Source organism: Dromiciops gliroides, chromosome 1 (genome assembly GCF_019393635.1).
Source record: "Dromiciops gliroides isolate mDroGli1 chromosome 1, mDroGli1.pri, whole genome shotgun sequence".
NCBI lineage: Eukaryota > Metazoa > Chordata > Mammalia > Microbiotheria > Microbiotheriidae > Dromiciops > Dromiciops gliroides.
The window spans coordinates 536,048,278-536,060,296 of NC_057861.1; the positions used below are offsets into that span (position 1 = coordinate 536,048,278).

The following is a 12,019-nucleotide window of genomic DNA, read 5'->3' on the forward strand; positions in this document are numbered from 1 at the left end:
CAGTGGTGGGGGTGTTGGTGGAGAGAATCCTGTGGATGTGAATCAGTAATACACCTAATAGAAAGATGAAACCATCTTTAGTTTGAGCCTCTTCCTTAATTGGGAGGATCTGGGAGGAACCAGTCAATCTGGAGTTGAAGCCTTAGGGGCAGGATAGTAGTCCAGGAGTGGAGTGAGCTTCAAGGGTGAAGAGCTTTCTGTGGCAGAGTTGAGAAAGTCCTGTAGAGATGAGTCAGCAGTGCAGTCTGGGGAGGGATTTTTTGAGCCAAATATTCTAAATACAGCTTTTTTTTTTTTCTCTTTTGGTCTGGGCCTATGATTTTGTTGGTATAAAGTGCTTCCAATGTGGTGATGTCCTCCATTGATGCTGATAAGCAACTCATCTATAATTTATAGTCTTAATTGGGGTCTGTAAAGTTGTGGGTTTTAAAATTTTTTCATTTATATTGTTTTTGTTATATTTTAAGTTCTGAACTGTCTCCTTCTCTACCTCCCCACCCTAAAGTAGAGAAGACCACCATCTGACACAGATGGATGAATGGATAGGTAGATATGGGGGGAGAGGGAAGGGGGGTAGAGAGAGGGGGGGGAGGGAGAGAGAGAGAGAGAGAGAGAGAGAGAGAGAGAGAGAGAGAGAGAGAGAGAGAGATGTATCTCTCTATATAGAGGTACATATAGATAGATATAGACATATCTATTTATATGTCAAACCATACTATGCATACTTCTATTTAACAGTTCTTTCTCTGAAGGTGGATAGCATCTTCCTTCATAGATCCTTTGTAGTTGGTTTGAATATTTATAATACTCAGAATAGTTTAGTTGTTCACAGTTATTCTTCAAACAACATTGCTATTACTATATACAATGCTCCCTTGGTTCTTTCTGGTTCTGTTTTTTAATATTTTAATTTTGTTATTTAGAATTTCCCCCAAGTTACATGTAAAAAACCAAATTTTTTTCACATTGATTTTTTAAAACTTTGTGCTCTAAATTTTCTTCCTCCCTCCCTCCTCAACCCTCCCTATGGTATCAAGCAATTCAACATAAGCCATATATGTGGTTATGCAAAAAATTTTCACATTAGTCAGGTTGTGAAAGAAAACAGACAAAATAACTTCAGAAAGAGGAACTAACAAATAAAATTATACTTCAATCTGTATTCAGATACCATCAGTTCTTCCTCTGTTGATGGTTTGCATTTTTCATATGTCCTTTTTTTTTTTCTTTTTTGGTGAGGCAATTGGGGTTAAGTGACTTGCCCAGGGTCACATAGCTAGTAAGTGTTAAGTGTCTGAGGCTGGATTTGAACTCAGGTCCTCCTGATTCCAGGGCTGGTGCTCTATCCACTGTGCCACCTAGCTGCCCCCTCATATGTCCTTCTGATAGCATTCTGCTCATCATTTCACAGTTACTATTGCTAACTGTATTACCCTTCATCCTATCCCTCCCCTTGACATTTACTTTATTTTCTATCTTCTTTCACCCTATACCTCCTGGAAAGTGTTTTGCTTTTTACTGCCTCCTCCCCCAATCTGCCCTCCCTTCCTTTGCCTCTCTGGCCCTTATCCCCTTTCCCTCCCACTTTCCCTCAGGGCAAAATATATTACTATCCCCTCTTGAGTATGTATGTTATTCCCTCTTTGAGCCAATTCTGATGAATGCAAGGTTCATTCACTCTCCTGCTCCTTCTCCATCTTCCCCAACACTCCATAGGCTTTTTCTTGTTTCTTTTATGTGAACTACTTTACCCCGTTCCACCTCTCCCTTTCCCTTTCTTCCAGTGCATTCCTCTTATCCCTTTATTTTTTTCTGTTTAGAATTTTATTTTCTGAAATATATGTAAGAACAAATTTTGACATCAATTTTTTAAAAACTTTGTGTTCCAACTTCTCTTCCTCCCTTCCTTCCCACTCCCCACCCCCAAGAATTCAAGCAATTCAATATAAGTTATACATGAGTAGTCATGGAAAACATCCTCACATTAGCTAGGTTGTGAGATAAAATAGTTAAAATAAAAAACTTCAGATTAAGGAATTGTCAAAGAAAAAAATGTGTTTCAATCTGTTTTCAAGATCAGTTCTTTCTCTGTATATGGATTGCAATTTTCAGAAGTCCTTCAGGGTTATATTGGATCATTGCCTTGCTGAAAATAGCCACACGCTTCCCAGCAGATCATCTTAAACTATTACTGTTATTTTGTATACAGTATATTTCACTTAGCTTCAGTTCATGTAGGTCTTTCCAGGCTTTTCTGATAGCATCCTGTTCATCGTAACTTTTATACAGTACCTTAAACTTGACAAAAAATTTTCTTCACAATAGTCCAGCAGAGTAGGTACCATATATTTTGCCATTATAGTCAATCATCATAACTATTTCCCTCCATCCTATTCCCTTCCCATATTTACTCTTTTACCCTATTCCTCCTCAAAAGTGTTTTACTCTGACTGTCCCCTCCCCCACTCTGCCCTCCCTTACTTTTTTTTGTTTGTTTGGTTTTTGGTGAGGCAATGGGGTTAAGTGACTTGCCCAGGGTCACACAGCTAATAAGTGTCAAGTGTCTGAGGCCGGATTTGAACTCAGGTCCTCCTGAATCCAGGGCCTGTGCTTTATTCACTGCCCCACCTAGCTGCCCCTGCCTTCCCTTCTTTTACCCTTCCCCCCTTATCCTCTTCCCCTCCTACTTTCCTATAGGGTTAAATAGATTACTCTTCCCAATTGGGTTTGAATGTGATTCCCTCCTTGAGCACACTCTAATGAGATTAAGGACTTTGAGCTAATTCTGTGTTCTAAATTTTTCTTCCTCCCTCCCTCCTCAACCCTCCCTATGAAATCAAGCAATTCAATGTCATACTTGTGCAGTGTGGTAAAAATTATTTGTGGTAAAGATTAATATTGAAAGTTTTAGCTGAATCACTTGGAAGGGCCCACACCTGGCCCACCCTGAGATTGTGCATGCTATTTAACAGCTTTTGAAGGACCTCCCCTTTTGGGGGAGGAAAAACTGAACTCGACTTGAAGGGAGAAACTTCTGGTAGGAGGGACGTGTTCAGAAGTTCTCGCTCTTTTGGCCTGGAGAATCAGTCTGGTGGCAGTCCTGGACCTGGCAGAGACATGTGTTTTGCTCTGTTTTAGGCGACTGCTGAGTAACTGTAAACTGACTGGGGGTTGGTGAGTTTTATTAAGGAAAATCCTAAATTCTTTTGAACCAGCTTAATTGGGACCGCTCTGGGATTGCATAGGCTAAGCTTAGAGTTAAGACTATCTATCTGTATTTCTACTTCCTTATTTCCTTAATTGGTTTCACCTTTGTGGTTTAATTAATTCCCAAGTAATAAAACCCGATCCTTTATGAACTAAAGCTCAGAGGCTCCTTTTCTTACTGGCATGGGAGGAATATATAAAAAGGAAAGTCCAAAGGGGAGATTAAACCTAAAAGAGTCCCTCATATTTCCGGGACCCCAATATTAAGGCGAGTCACCCTAATAACGCTCTGTATATCAAATTTTGGCCCTCACAGCAGTTATGCAGAACATCTTCACCTTCCTCAAAAGTATTTTGCTTTTTAGTACTCTTTCCCCCAATCTTCCCTTCCTTCCTTCCCGTCTTCTCCCACCCCCCCTTATCTCCCTCCCCTCCCACTTTCCCTCAGGGTAAAAATATATTAATATACCCACTTGATTATATATGTTATTCCCTCTTTGAGCCAATTCTGATGATAGGAAGGTTCACTCACTCCCCCACTCCTTCCCCCTCTTCCCCTCCCCTCCATAAGCTTTTTTTTTCCTTGTTTCCTTCATGTGAACTACCTCTCCCTACTCTACCTCTCCCCTTCCACCTCCCCCAGTCTATTCCTTCTACCCCTCAACCCTATTTTAAAGATGTCATCATGGGGGAGCTAGGTGGCACAGTGGATAAATCACTGGACCTGGATTCAAGAGGACCTGAATTCAAATCTGGCCTCAGACACTTGATACTTGCTAACCTTAATTGTTCCACCAAAAAACCAAAACAAAACAAGATGTCATCATGGGTTAGCTAGGTGGCACAGTGGACAAAGCACTAGCTCTGGACCCAGGAGGCCCCAAACCCAAATCTGGACCCAGACATAAGGCACCCCACCCTGTTTGCCCCACAAAGAAGGATAAACAAAAATAAATGCTTTACAGATATCATCCCTTCATATTCAGTTGAGATCTGTGTCCTCTGTGTATTCCTTACTGAAAAAGTTCTTATGAGTTCGAAGTATTATCTTCCCATGGAGGAATGTAAAGAGTTTTTAATCTTTTATTATCCCTCATGATTTCTTTTTCCTGTTTACCTTTTTATGCTTCCCTAGGGTCTTGTATTTGAAAGTCAAATTTTCTTTTCAGTTCAGGTCTTTTCATCACAAATGCCTGAAAGTCCTCTTTTTCACTGAAGTCTCATTTTTTCCTCTGAAGATTATACTCAGTTTTGCTGGGTATGTGATTCTTGGCTGTAGTCCCAGTTCCTTTGCCCTCCGGAATATTATATTCCATGCCCTCCGGTCCTTTAATGTAGATGCTGCTAGATCTTGTGTTATCCTTACTGTAGCTCCCCAGTATTTGATTTCTGTTTTTTTTCTAGCTACTTGCAGTATTTTCTCCTTGACCTAGAATCTCTGAAGTTTGGCTATAATATTCCTGGAATTTTCCTTTTGGGATCTCTTTCTGAAGGTGATCAGTGGATTCTTTCAATTTCTATTTTACCTTCTGCTTCTAGAATATCTGGGCAATTTTCCCTGACAATTTCTTGGAAGATCATGTTTAAACTCTTATTTTTTTTTGATCATGATTTTCAGGTAGTCCAGTGATTTTCAAATTATCTCTCCTGGATCTATTTTCTAGGTCAGCTGTTTTTCCAAGGAGATATTTCATATTGCCCTCTATTTCTTTTCTTATTCATTTGAATCTGCTTTATTGTGACTTTATTTCTCATAAAGTCTCTAGCTTCCATTTGTTCAATCCTAGTTCTTAGGCAATTATTTTCTTCAGAGAGCTTTTGTATCTCCTTTTCCATTTGGCTTTTCAAGTTATTGTTGAGTCTTTTCTCATGACTCTCCTGCATTGCTCTCATTTCTCTTTCAGTTTTTCCTCTACCTCTCTAAATCTTTCCTCTATCTTTCTTACTTTCTCTTCAAAGTCCTTTTTGAGCACTTCCATGGCCTGAGACCAATTCATATTTTTCTTGGAAGCTTTGGATGTTGTAGCTTTGACTTTGTTATTATCTTCTTCTGAGGGTGTATTCTGATCTACCTTTCCCCCAAAGAAGCTTTCTATGGTCTGCTGCTTTCTCTGCCTACTCATCTTGACCATCTATTTCTTGACTTTTAACTCCTGGAAGCGCTGCTTCCAGGACACAGTGTCCCAAGCTACAACGGGTCCCAGGGGTTGATTAGGCTCATTCTTAGCCTGCCTGGCCTGTAAGTAACCATGGCCTGCTTTCTCTTTGACCCAGAAGCAGATGTGTGATTAAAATCTGATTCTCTATGGTTGGAAGTTTGGTGTGCCTGTGCCCCTAACCCACTGGGCCACTGCTGCTCCCATTTGCTTACTGGTTCAGAATATGGGTGGTCTACCTTAGCTTCAGCAGAGACCACAGCTATTTCCCCTGGCCAACTGCTAGGCCCCCTCACTGGTCCATGAGCCGAGTTTATTTTTGGAGTGTGTGGACAGGTTTGTTGGGAGCAAGAAGAGTCACAGCCTTTCCTCTGCTATCTTGGCTCTGTGGTAAAAAATATGAAAGCTTTTTAACAGTCGGTTAGGATAACTGAAAGACGCCAGTTTTTTTTAAGGACCACCCTTTCGGGGAGGAGACCAATGGCATGAGCTACGCACGCCAGTCCGCCTGCTGCGCACGTCAGACTGCCTGCTAGCACTCCACTTCCGGGGTGCGAGCTTAAAAGGCAAGGAGAGAACGGAAGTGGGGCTTTTTTCCTCTTCTGCTGGTCTCCTGACTGCGCTGCACAGGCTGATGCTGATGAGAGTTTCGACTGGGCCCGGCTCACGGTTAGCAGCAGCACACGGTCTCTCTCTCCCCAAAGGTGGCCTTCGGTTTTGGTGAGTTTTATACGGAATATAGACTAAGCTTAGACTTAAGACGATTTGTATTGTGTTTCTACTTTCCTATCCTTCTAATCAACATCACCTTGTGACTACCATACAATAAAAGCTCTAACTAGAAAACCAGAAGCTTCTTCCATTTACTAGTCTGGGAGATAAATTAAGGGAAAGGTTAAAGAGGGGAGATTTATGATCTAATATCCAATTGTAAATCTCACAGCTCCACCCCCTATTTTTTTTTTAATATTTTGATAACTATTTCAATATACTTGGTCTTCTTTGTAATCCTACGTATTTTATGCATTTATTCTAAGAAGCATTATTCTGAGAAGGGGTCCATAGGCTCACCAGACTACTAAAGGCATTCAAGACACAGAAAAGGTTAAGAAGCCTGATCTTAGAGAATTGTTTGGGGGTACTTGTCCATTGTCACACAGGTAGTAAGTGGAAGAGCTTACTGAATTCAGGTCTGGCACTCAAGGGTCATCACTCTTTCAACCAAGTGATGTTCCTTTTTCAATGACTCAGTTTTTGGTGTTTTGGTTTTTTTTTTCATTATAGGCCCTTAATTTCCTCCCTCATCCCTCTCCCCTCCCCAACCCCACTCATGGAGAAGATAAGAAAGACAAAAGCCCTTACAAATTTGTATAGTCATGCATAACAAATTCCTGAATGAGCCACATCCAGAATATTAAGAAAAAGGAAGAGAAGAGAACATGCTTCAGTATGAACTCTGAGTTCATCAGCTCTCTACCTGGAGGTGGATAGCAAAACCATCTTCTAATATCATGCTGCCTGTTAAGAATAGCATAGTACACAGGGAAAAAAAGAGCTAAAAAATACCCAGTCTCAGTTTTTATGGGTTTCTCTTCTGATTGGATGAGCTTGGTTAGATTTTGTGAATGAAATCATCGAAGTATGCTGATTAGGGCATTAAGATTATATTGCTATATAATCTTAACTGGGTCCTCACTATTGCCAGGTAATGCTGTTAGGCTTCCCTAGTCAATTATCTCTTCTACTCACCAAACCTTTTCAGAATGCCACCCATCCTTTCTGCTGAAGACCTCACTTCCTAGAAAAAAAAAAATTGATGACATTTGCTAAGGGCTCTATTTTCCTCCTCTTCCTTATTCTTTTATTACTCATATATCTTTCCCCACTATCTTTTCATTTACTCATATCTCACACAAAGAGATGGCACTTCTCCCTTGCCAAGGCAAACCCCTCTATACTTAAACCCTTCATCCCATCCCCTCTTGCCTTCTCCAGCAATTTGCCTCTATTATCATCTCCTGACTCTCTCTAATAATCAATCTCCCCCATATCTACTGGCTTATTTCCAGTTGACTGTAAACATATGCAGGTCTTTTCCCATTATTAAAAGGTCATCCCTTGATCCTTCCTTCTGTGTTTTTAAAAATTAATTACTATTACACCAGTTTTGGCGGCAAGCATTTATTATTAATATTATATACCAGTAAAGGATTGACCATGTGTCTCCCTAACTTCTCATGGTCTCAAGGCATCAGACCTATGCTGTCCTAAGAGGGATGGCCAATCTAAGAACACTTGCCAAGAAAGAGCCAAGAGCCAGCAAAGAGAGAGAGCTTGTGGGTTTTTCCAAGAGTTTTATCCTCTTGATAGAGGTGGGTCATTATATATTCATCAAAGCTAATTGGTTAGCATCATACAATTCCATTGGTTGACTGAGTTAAGGGTGGTCTAAAAATGAACTGTACAGATGAAGTCAGAGAGAAGACCCTCACTCAATTTGCCCAAGGCAAAGTTTAGGCTTGATTCAATCCCAGAATTCCCTCACTGAGATAGACAAAAGAGTTGATCTCCATTTCTTTTGTTCCCTTGGGTTTGTCCCAGACAAAGAGAACAGGACTTGGGGGGGGGGGTGGAGAAAGGACTGATCTCTGTGTCCCCCAATAAATCCATTATTAATAATTATTTTCTCACACAACCTCTCTTGCTATTTTCTTACATTTGTCTTCTTGGCTAAACTCCTTGACAAAGCTGTCTATACCATGTGTCTCCATTTCCTATCCTCTGACTCACTTCTAAACTCTGCAATCTGGCTTCTAGACTTTATCACAGCCAAAACAGCTCTCTCCAAAGGTATCAGTGATTTCTTAATTGCCAAATCTAATGTCCGTTTACTTCTTGAAATCTTTGACACTGTCAATGGGCATCTCCTCCTGGCCACTCCTTCCTTACCAGGTTTTTGTGGCACTGTTCTCTCTTGGCCTTCCTCTTCCTATGGTTTCTTACTCTCCTTTGTTGGATCTTATACCTGCTAAGCACAAGTCCCTCCAGCCTCTTTTCTGGGTCCTCTTTTCTTTTCTCTCCATAGTACAATTTCACATTAATATCTCATCAACTTCAATTATTCAATTATTATGTTATCACATAGATTCAATTATTATGCAGGTGATTTTCAGCCCTATTTGTTCAGCCCTAACCACACTACTCACTTCTAGTTTCACATCTCCAACTGCCTATTAGACATTTCCAACTGGCTGTTCCACAGACATCTTAACATGTTCACTAATGGAGGAGGCCAGAAGGGTTAACAGAGAAACTAAGACCTGAGTTCTTATCAACAGTAACTTGGGGGGGGGGCGGCGCAGCAATGTGGCACAGTGGATAAAGCACAGGCCTTGGATTCAGGAGGACCTGAGTTCAAACCCAACCTCAGTCACTTGACACTTTCTAGCTGTCTGACCCTGTGCAAGTCACTTAACCCTCATTACCCTGAAAAAAAATTAATTAAAAAAACAAAAACCAGTAACCAGAGGGTTCAAGTCCTTATCAATAAAGAATATCAACAGAAGTCTAAGAACGCAGTGGCCAGAGATTAATAATCCTGGATGACAGGAAACAGAAATTGTACCTAGAAACCAGATTTTAGGACAAAGAGCTATCCAAAACAGAGAGACCCTTGAGGTCTGACAAGTTTAAACATGTTTTAGGAACATGCACAGAAGGACAGTGTGTCCTTAAGTTCACCTTATGATGTTTAAATCCCAAAAACACACCCCTGGAGAAAAAGATACCGCCTTGGGGGATGTCTTAGGACTCCAAGAATTCCAAAATAGGATATGAACCTCCCACAAGGAGGAGACTAGGATAATGAGGAAATAACCTACATTTTTCACTATAAATATAACCATTTTCATCTCCCTAATTGAGATACCTTTTCTCCTTGGTGTTCTTCCTGTGGCCATGCAGTCTTTTAATAAAACTTAAAACTGAGTCACTGAGTCATGTAATTCTTTGGGATGCCTCATGATCAATTCGATCTATCCCTACATCATAATTAAGAACTAATTCCCCCCTCCCTCCTTCCCCCCCAACCATGCCTTCCTTTTTCCTAACTTCCCTATTACTTACAGGTATTACCTTCCTCCCAGTCACCCAGGCTCACAACCTCACTGTTATCTCCACTCTATCTTTTTTTTTTTTTAATTGAGGCAATTGGGGTTAAGTGACTTGCCCAGGGTCACAAAGCTAGTAAGTGTTAAGTGTCTGAGGCCGGATTTGAACTCAGGTACTCCTTACTCCAGTGCCGGTGCTCTATCCACTGCACCATCTAGCTGCCCCCACCACTCTTATCTTTTAACTCCCATATTCAGTCAGTTGGCAAATTCTGTAATTTCTACCTTCCCAACATCTCTTATATATGACCTCTTGTCTCCTTGGACGCTGTGGACACTTTGTGCAGGTCTGTAGTGGGACCCCAAGAAACTTAAAGACCACAACCCCCAAGGAATCTTTAACCTTTCCCAAGGAAAAGAACAGCTCTGCCTCCCACCTCAGGAATGCAGTGTGGCTGAGCTCCACCCTAAATCCCCCTCCCCAGTTGTTTTGATATTTTTGTTGTTTTTAAACACATAAAAAGACCAGCTCTTCTTACTCAGTGAGACAGTCTCCATAGTGATTCTGTCTCCTGGCCACATATTCCTTTCTCCTAATAAATCTCCTTTTTCTTTTACAAGATTTGTGATGCGCCTCCAATTCTTTGGGTGAGCTAGCCCACCAATCCAGGTTGCAAGTCCCTCCAACAGGTCCTTATCATATCAAGCAGGGACTACTGCAATAAGCTGCTCCCTGCCTCATATATCTGCCCACATTAGTCCATTCTGCATTCAGTTGAGTGAGAAGTCTAAGTGATCTTCCTAAATAAAGGACAGGTCTGATCATATCACGCAACCCCTTTCACCCTATTCAGTAAACTCCTTATTCTCCAGGATCAAATATAAAATACTGATTAGCTTTTGCAGCTCTTCATAACTTGACCTGGGCAGCTAGATGGGTACAGTGGACAGAATGCTAGGTCTAGAGTCCAGAAGCATTATTTTCCTGAGTTCAAATATGGCCTCGGACACTTACTAGCTGTGCAATCCTGGGCAAGTCACTTAACCCTGTCTGCCTTCGTTTCCTCATCTGTAAAATGAGCTGGAGAAGGAAATGGCAAACCCCTCCAGTATCTTTGCCAAGAAAACTTCAAATGGGGTCATGAAGTCAGAAAACTGACTGAATAATAACCAGACCTCTTACTACCTTTCCAGTCTTCTCTCATCTTAGCCCCCTCCAACTACTCTGTAATCCAATTGTTGTTTCTAAAAATCTTAAATAGTTTTAGAAAAAAGTTTATTAGGTCTCTTGGTAGAAGAGAACTGGTCTCTAACCCATGTATGGCCAGAGCTACACTAAATAGGCCAGAGAAAGGTGTCAGGAATGAGAGAGAATGTTTATTTTCTAAGTGAGGAAAAAGGCTTGTAAACAAGGTGGAGCTATAGATACAAGAGCTGGGGCATCATCCCTAGGGGGGGCCCCGAGGCAGTGTGGAGAGATCTTAATACTTATACTAGTGACTGCTTTAGTGAGTTGTGGCCCTGACAATGAGGGAGCAGAAAGCATTTAACAAGTTTGATTCACTGCAGGAGGGTCAGGCTTTGTCCAGCGTTTGTCTTTGACCAGAGAACACCTGGTGAATTGTGTGACTAATCCAGAGGGTGATTGATTGCAAAGGATTGTTGTCCTGTCAAGCTCAGGGCAAAGCTTGCTTGCTGGGCCTTAGCTCTAGATGAGGGGGGGTGTTCCTAAATTTTATTTTGTCACTTCCAAGCTTTGACAGATTTACATTAAATTGGATTTAGGGAAGGGTACTCAAGTTAAGAATTTCTCAGAAAGAGGTTGACTGACACCCCTATCAGTAAATGTAATAATTCAATGAGATTGGGGCAGAAGCCAAAAAACAAGGTGAATTCAAACTACAAGACCTGGATGTGGCAACCCAAACAATGACACGAGTCTCCTAGCTATTCATCTCCCCATTGTCACTCACGGGCTGCTCCCCAGGCCTACCCGGAATGCTTACTCCCTCACCCCCGCCTCCTACCCTTTCAGGTCTTATCTAAAGTTCTACCTTCTGAGATCTGTCACAGTTGTTTCTAGTTTCCGAGCTGCCTCCCCCACAGGCGGTGAGCACTTGGAGGCCTGGGAAGGGTTTTGCTTTTTTTTGTATCTCACGGGGTGTGATAACCGCTTAGCACTGACCTTCCACGTGTGAAACCTCCCGCTGTCAGCACACCCCCTTCCCATGTACTTAATGTTTATTCTGCACAAAGTTTGCTTTTATGCTTGTATTTACCAAATGCCTGTCTCCCCGCTCCTCTCTTCTCCCCTCCTAGACAGGAAGCTCTCCAGGAAGGCAGAGTCTGTTTCACGGACTCAGCACACAGTAGGAACCTAACAAACACTTGGTGATTGGGCGATTCCTTTCCTCATCAAGCGCCTTCCGGCCCCGTTCCCTCCGTGACTCAGCAGTGTCTCGCGCTTCCGCGTGACTTCGGAGGAGCCGAGCTACCCTGGGCGCCCCCCAGGCCTGAGTCATCGCGGTCGCCGGGGGCTCCGGGGAC

At 41.9% G+C, this 12,019-nt stretch overlaps 1 long non-coding RNA gene across 1 annotated transcript; it reads right to left on the reverse strand.

Moving 5' to 3' along the window:
- Positions 1-5,573: 5,573 nt before the first annotated feature.
- LOC122736266 lies at positions 5,574-11,885 on the reverse strand. The gene is made up of 3 exons (XR_006354180.1): positions 11,752-11,885; positions 7,113-7,161; positions 5,574-5,748 (listed from the first exon to the last, which is right to left on the reverse strand). It is a non-coding gene; the product is annotated as an uncharacterized LOC122736266 (long non-coding RNA).
- Positions 11,886-12,019: the final 134 nt, after the last annotated feature.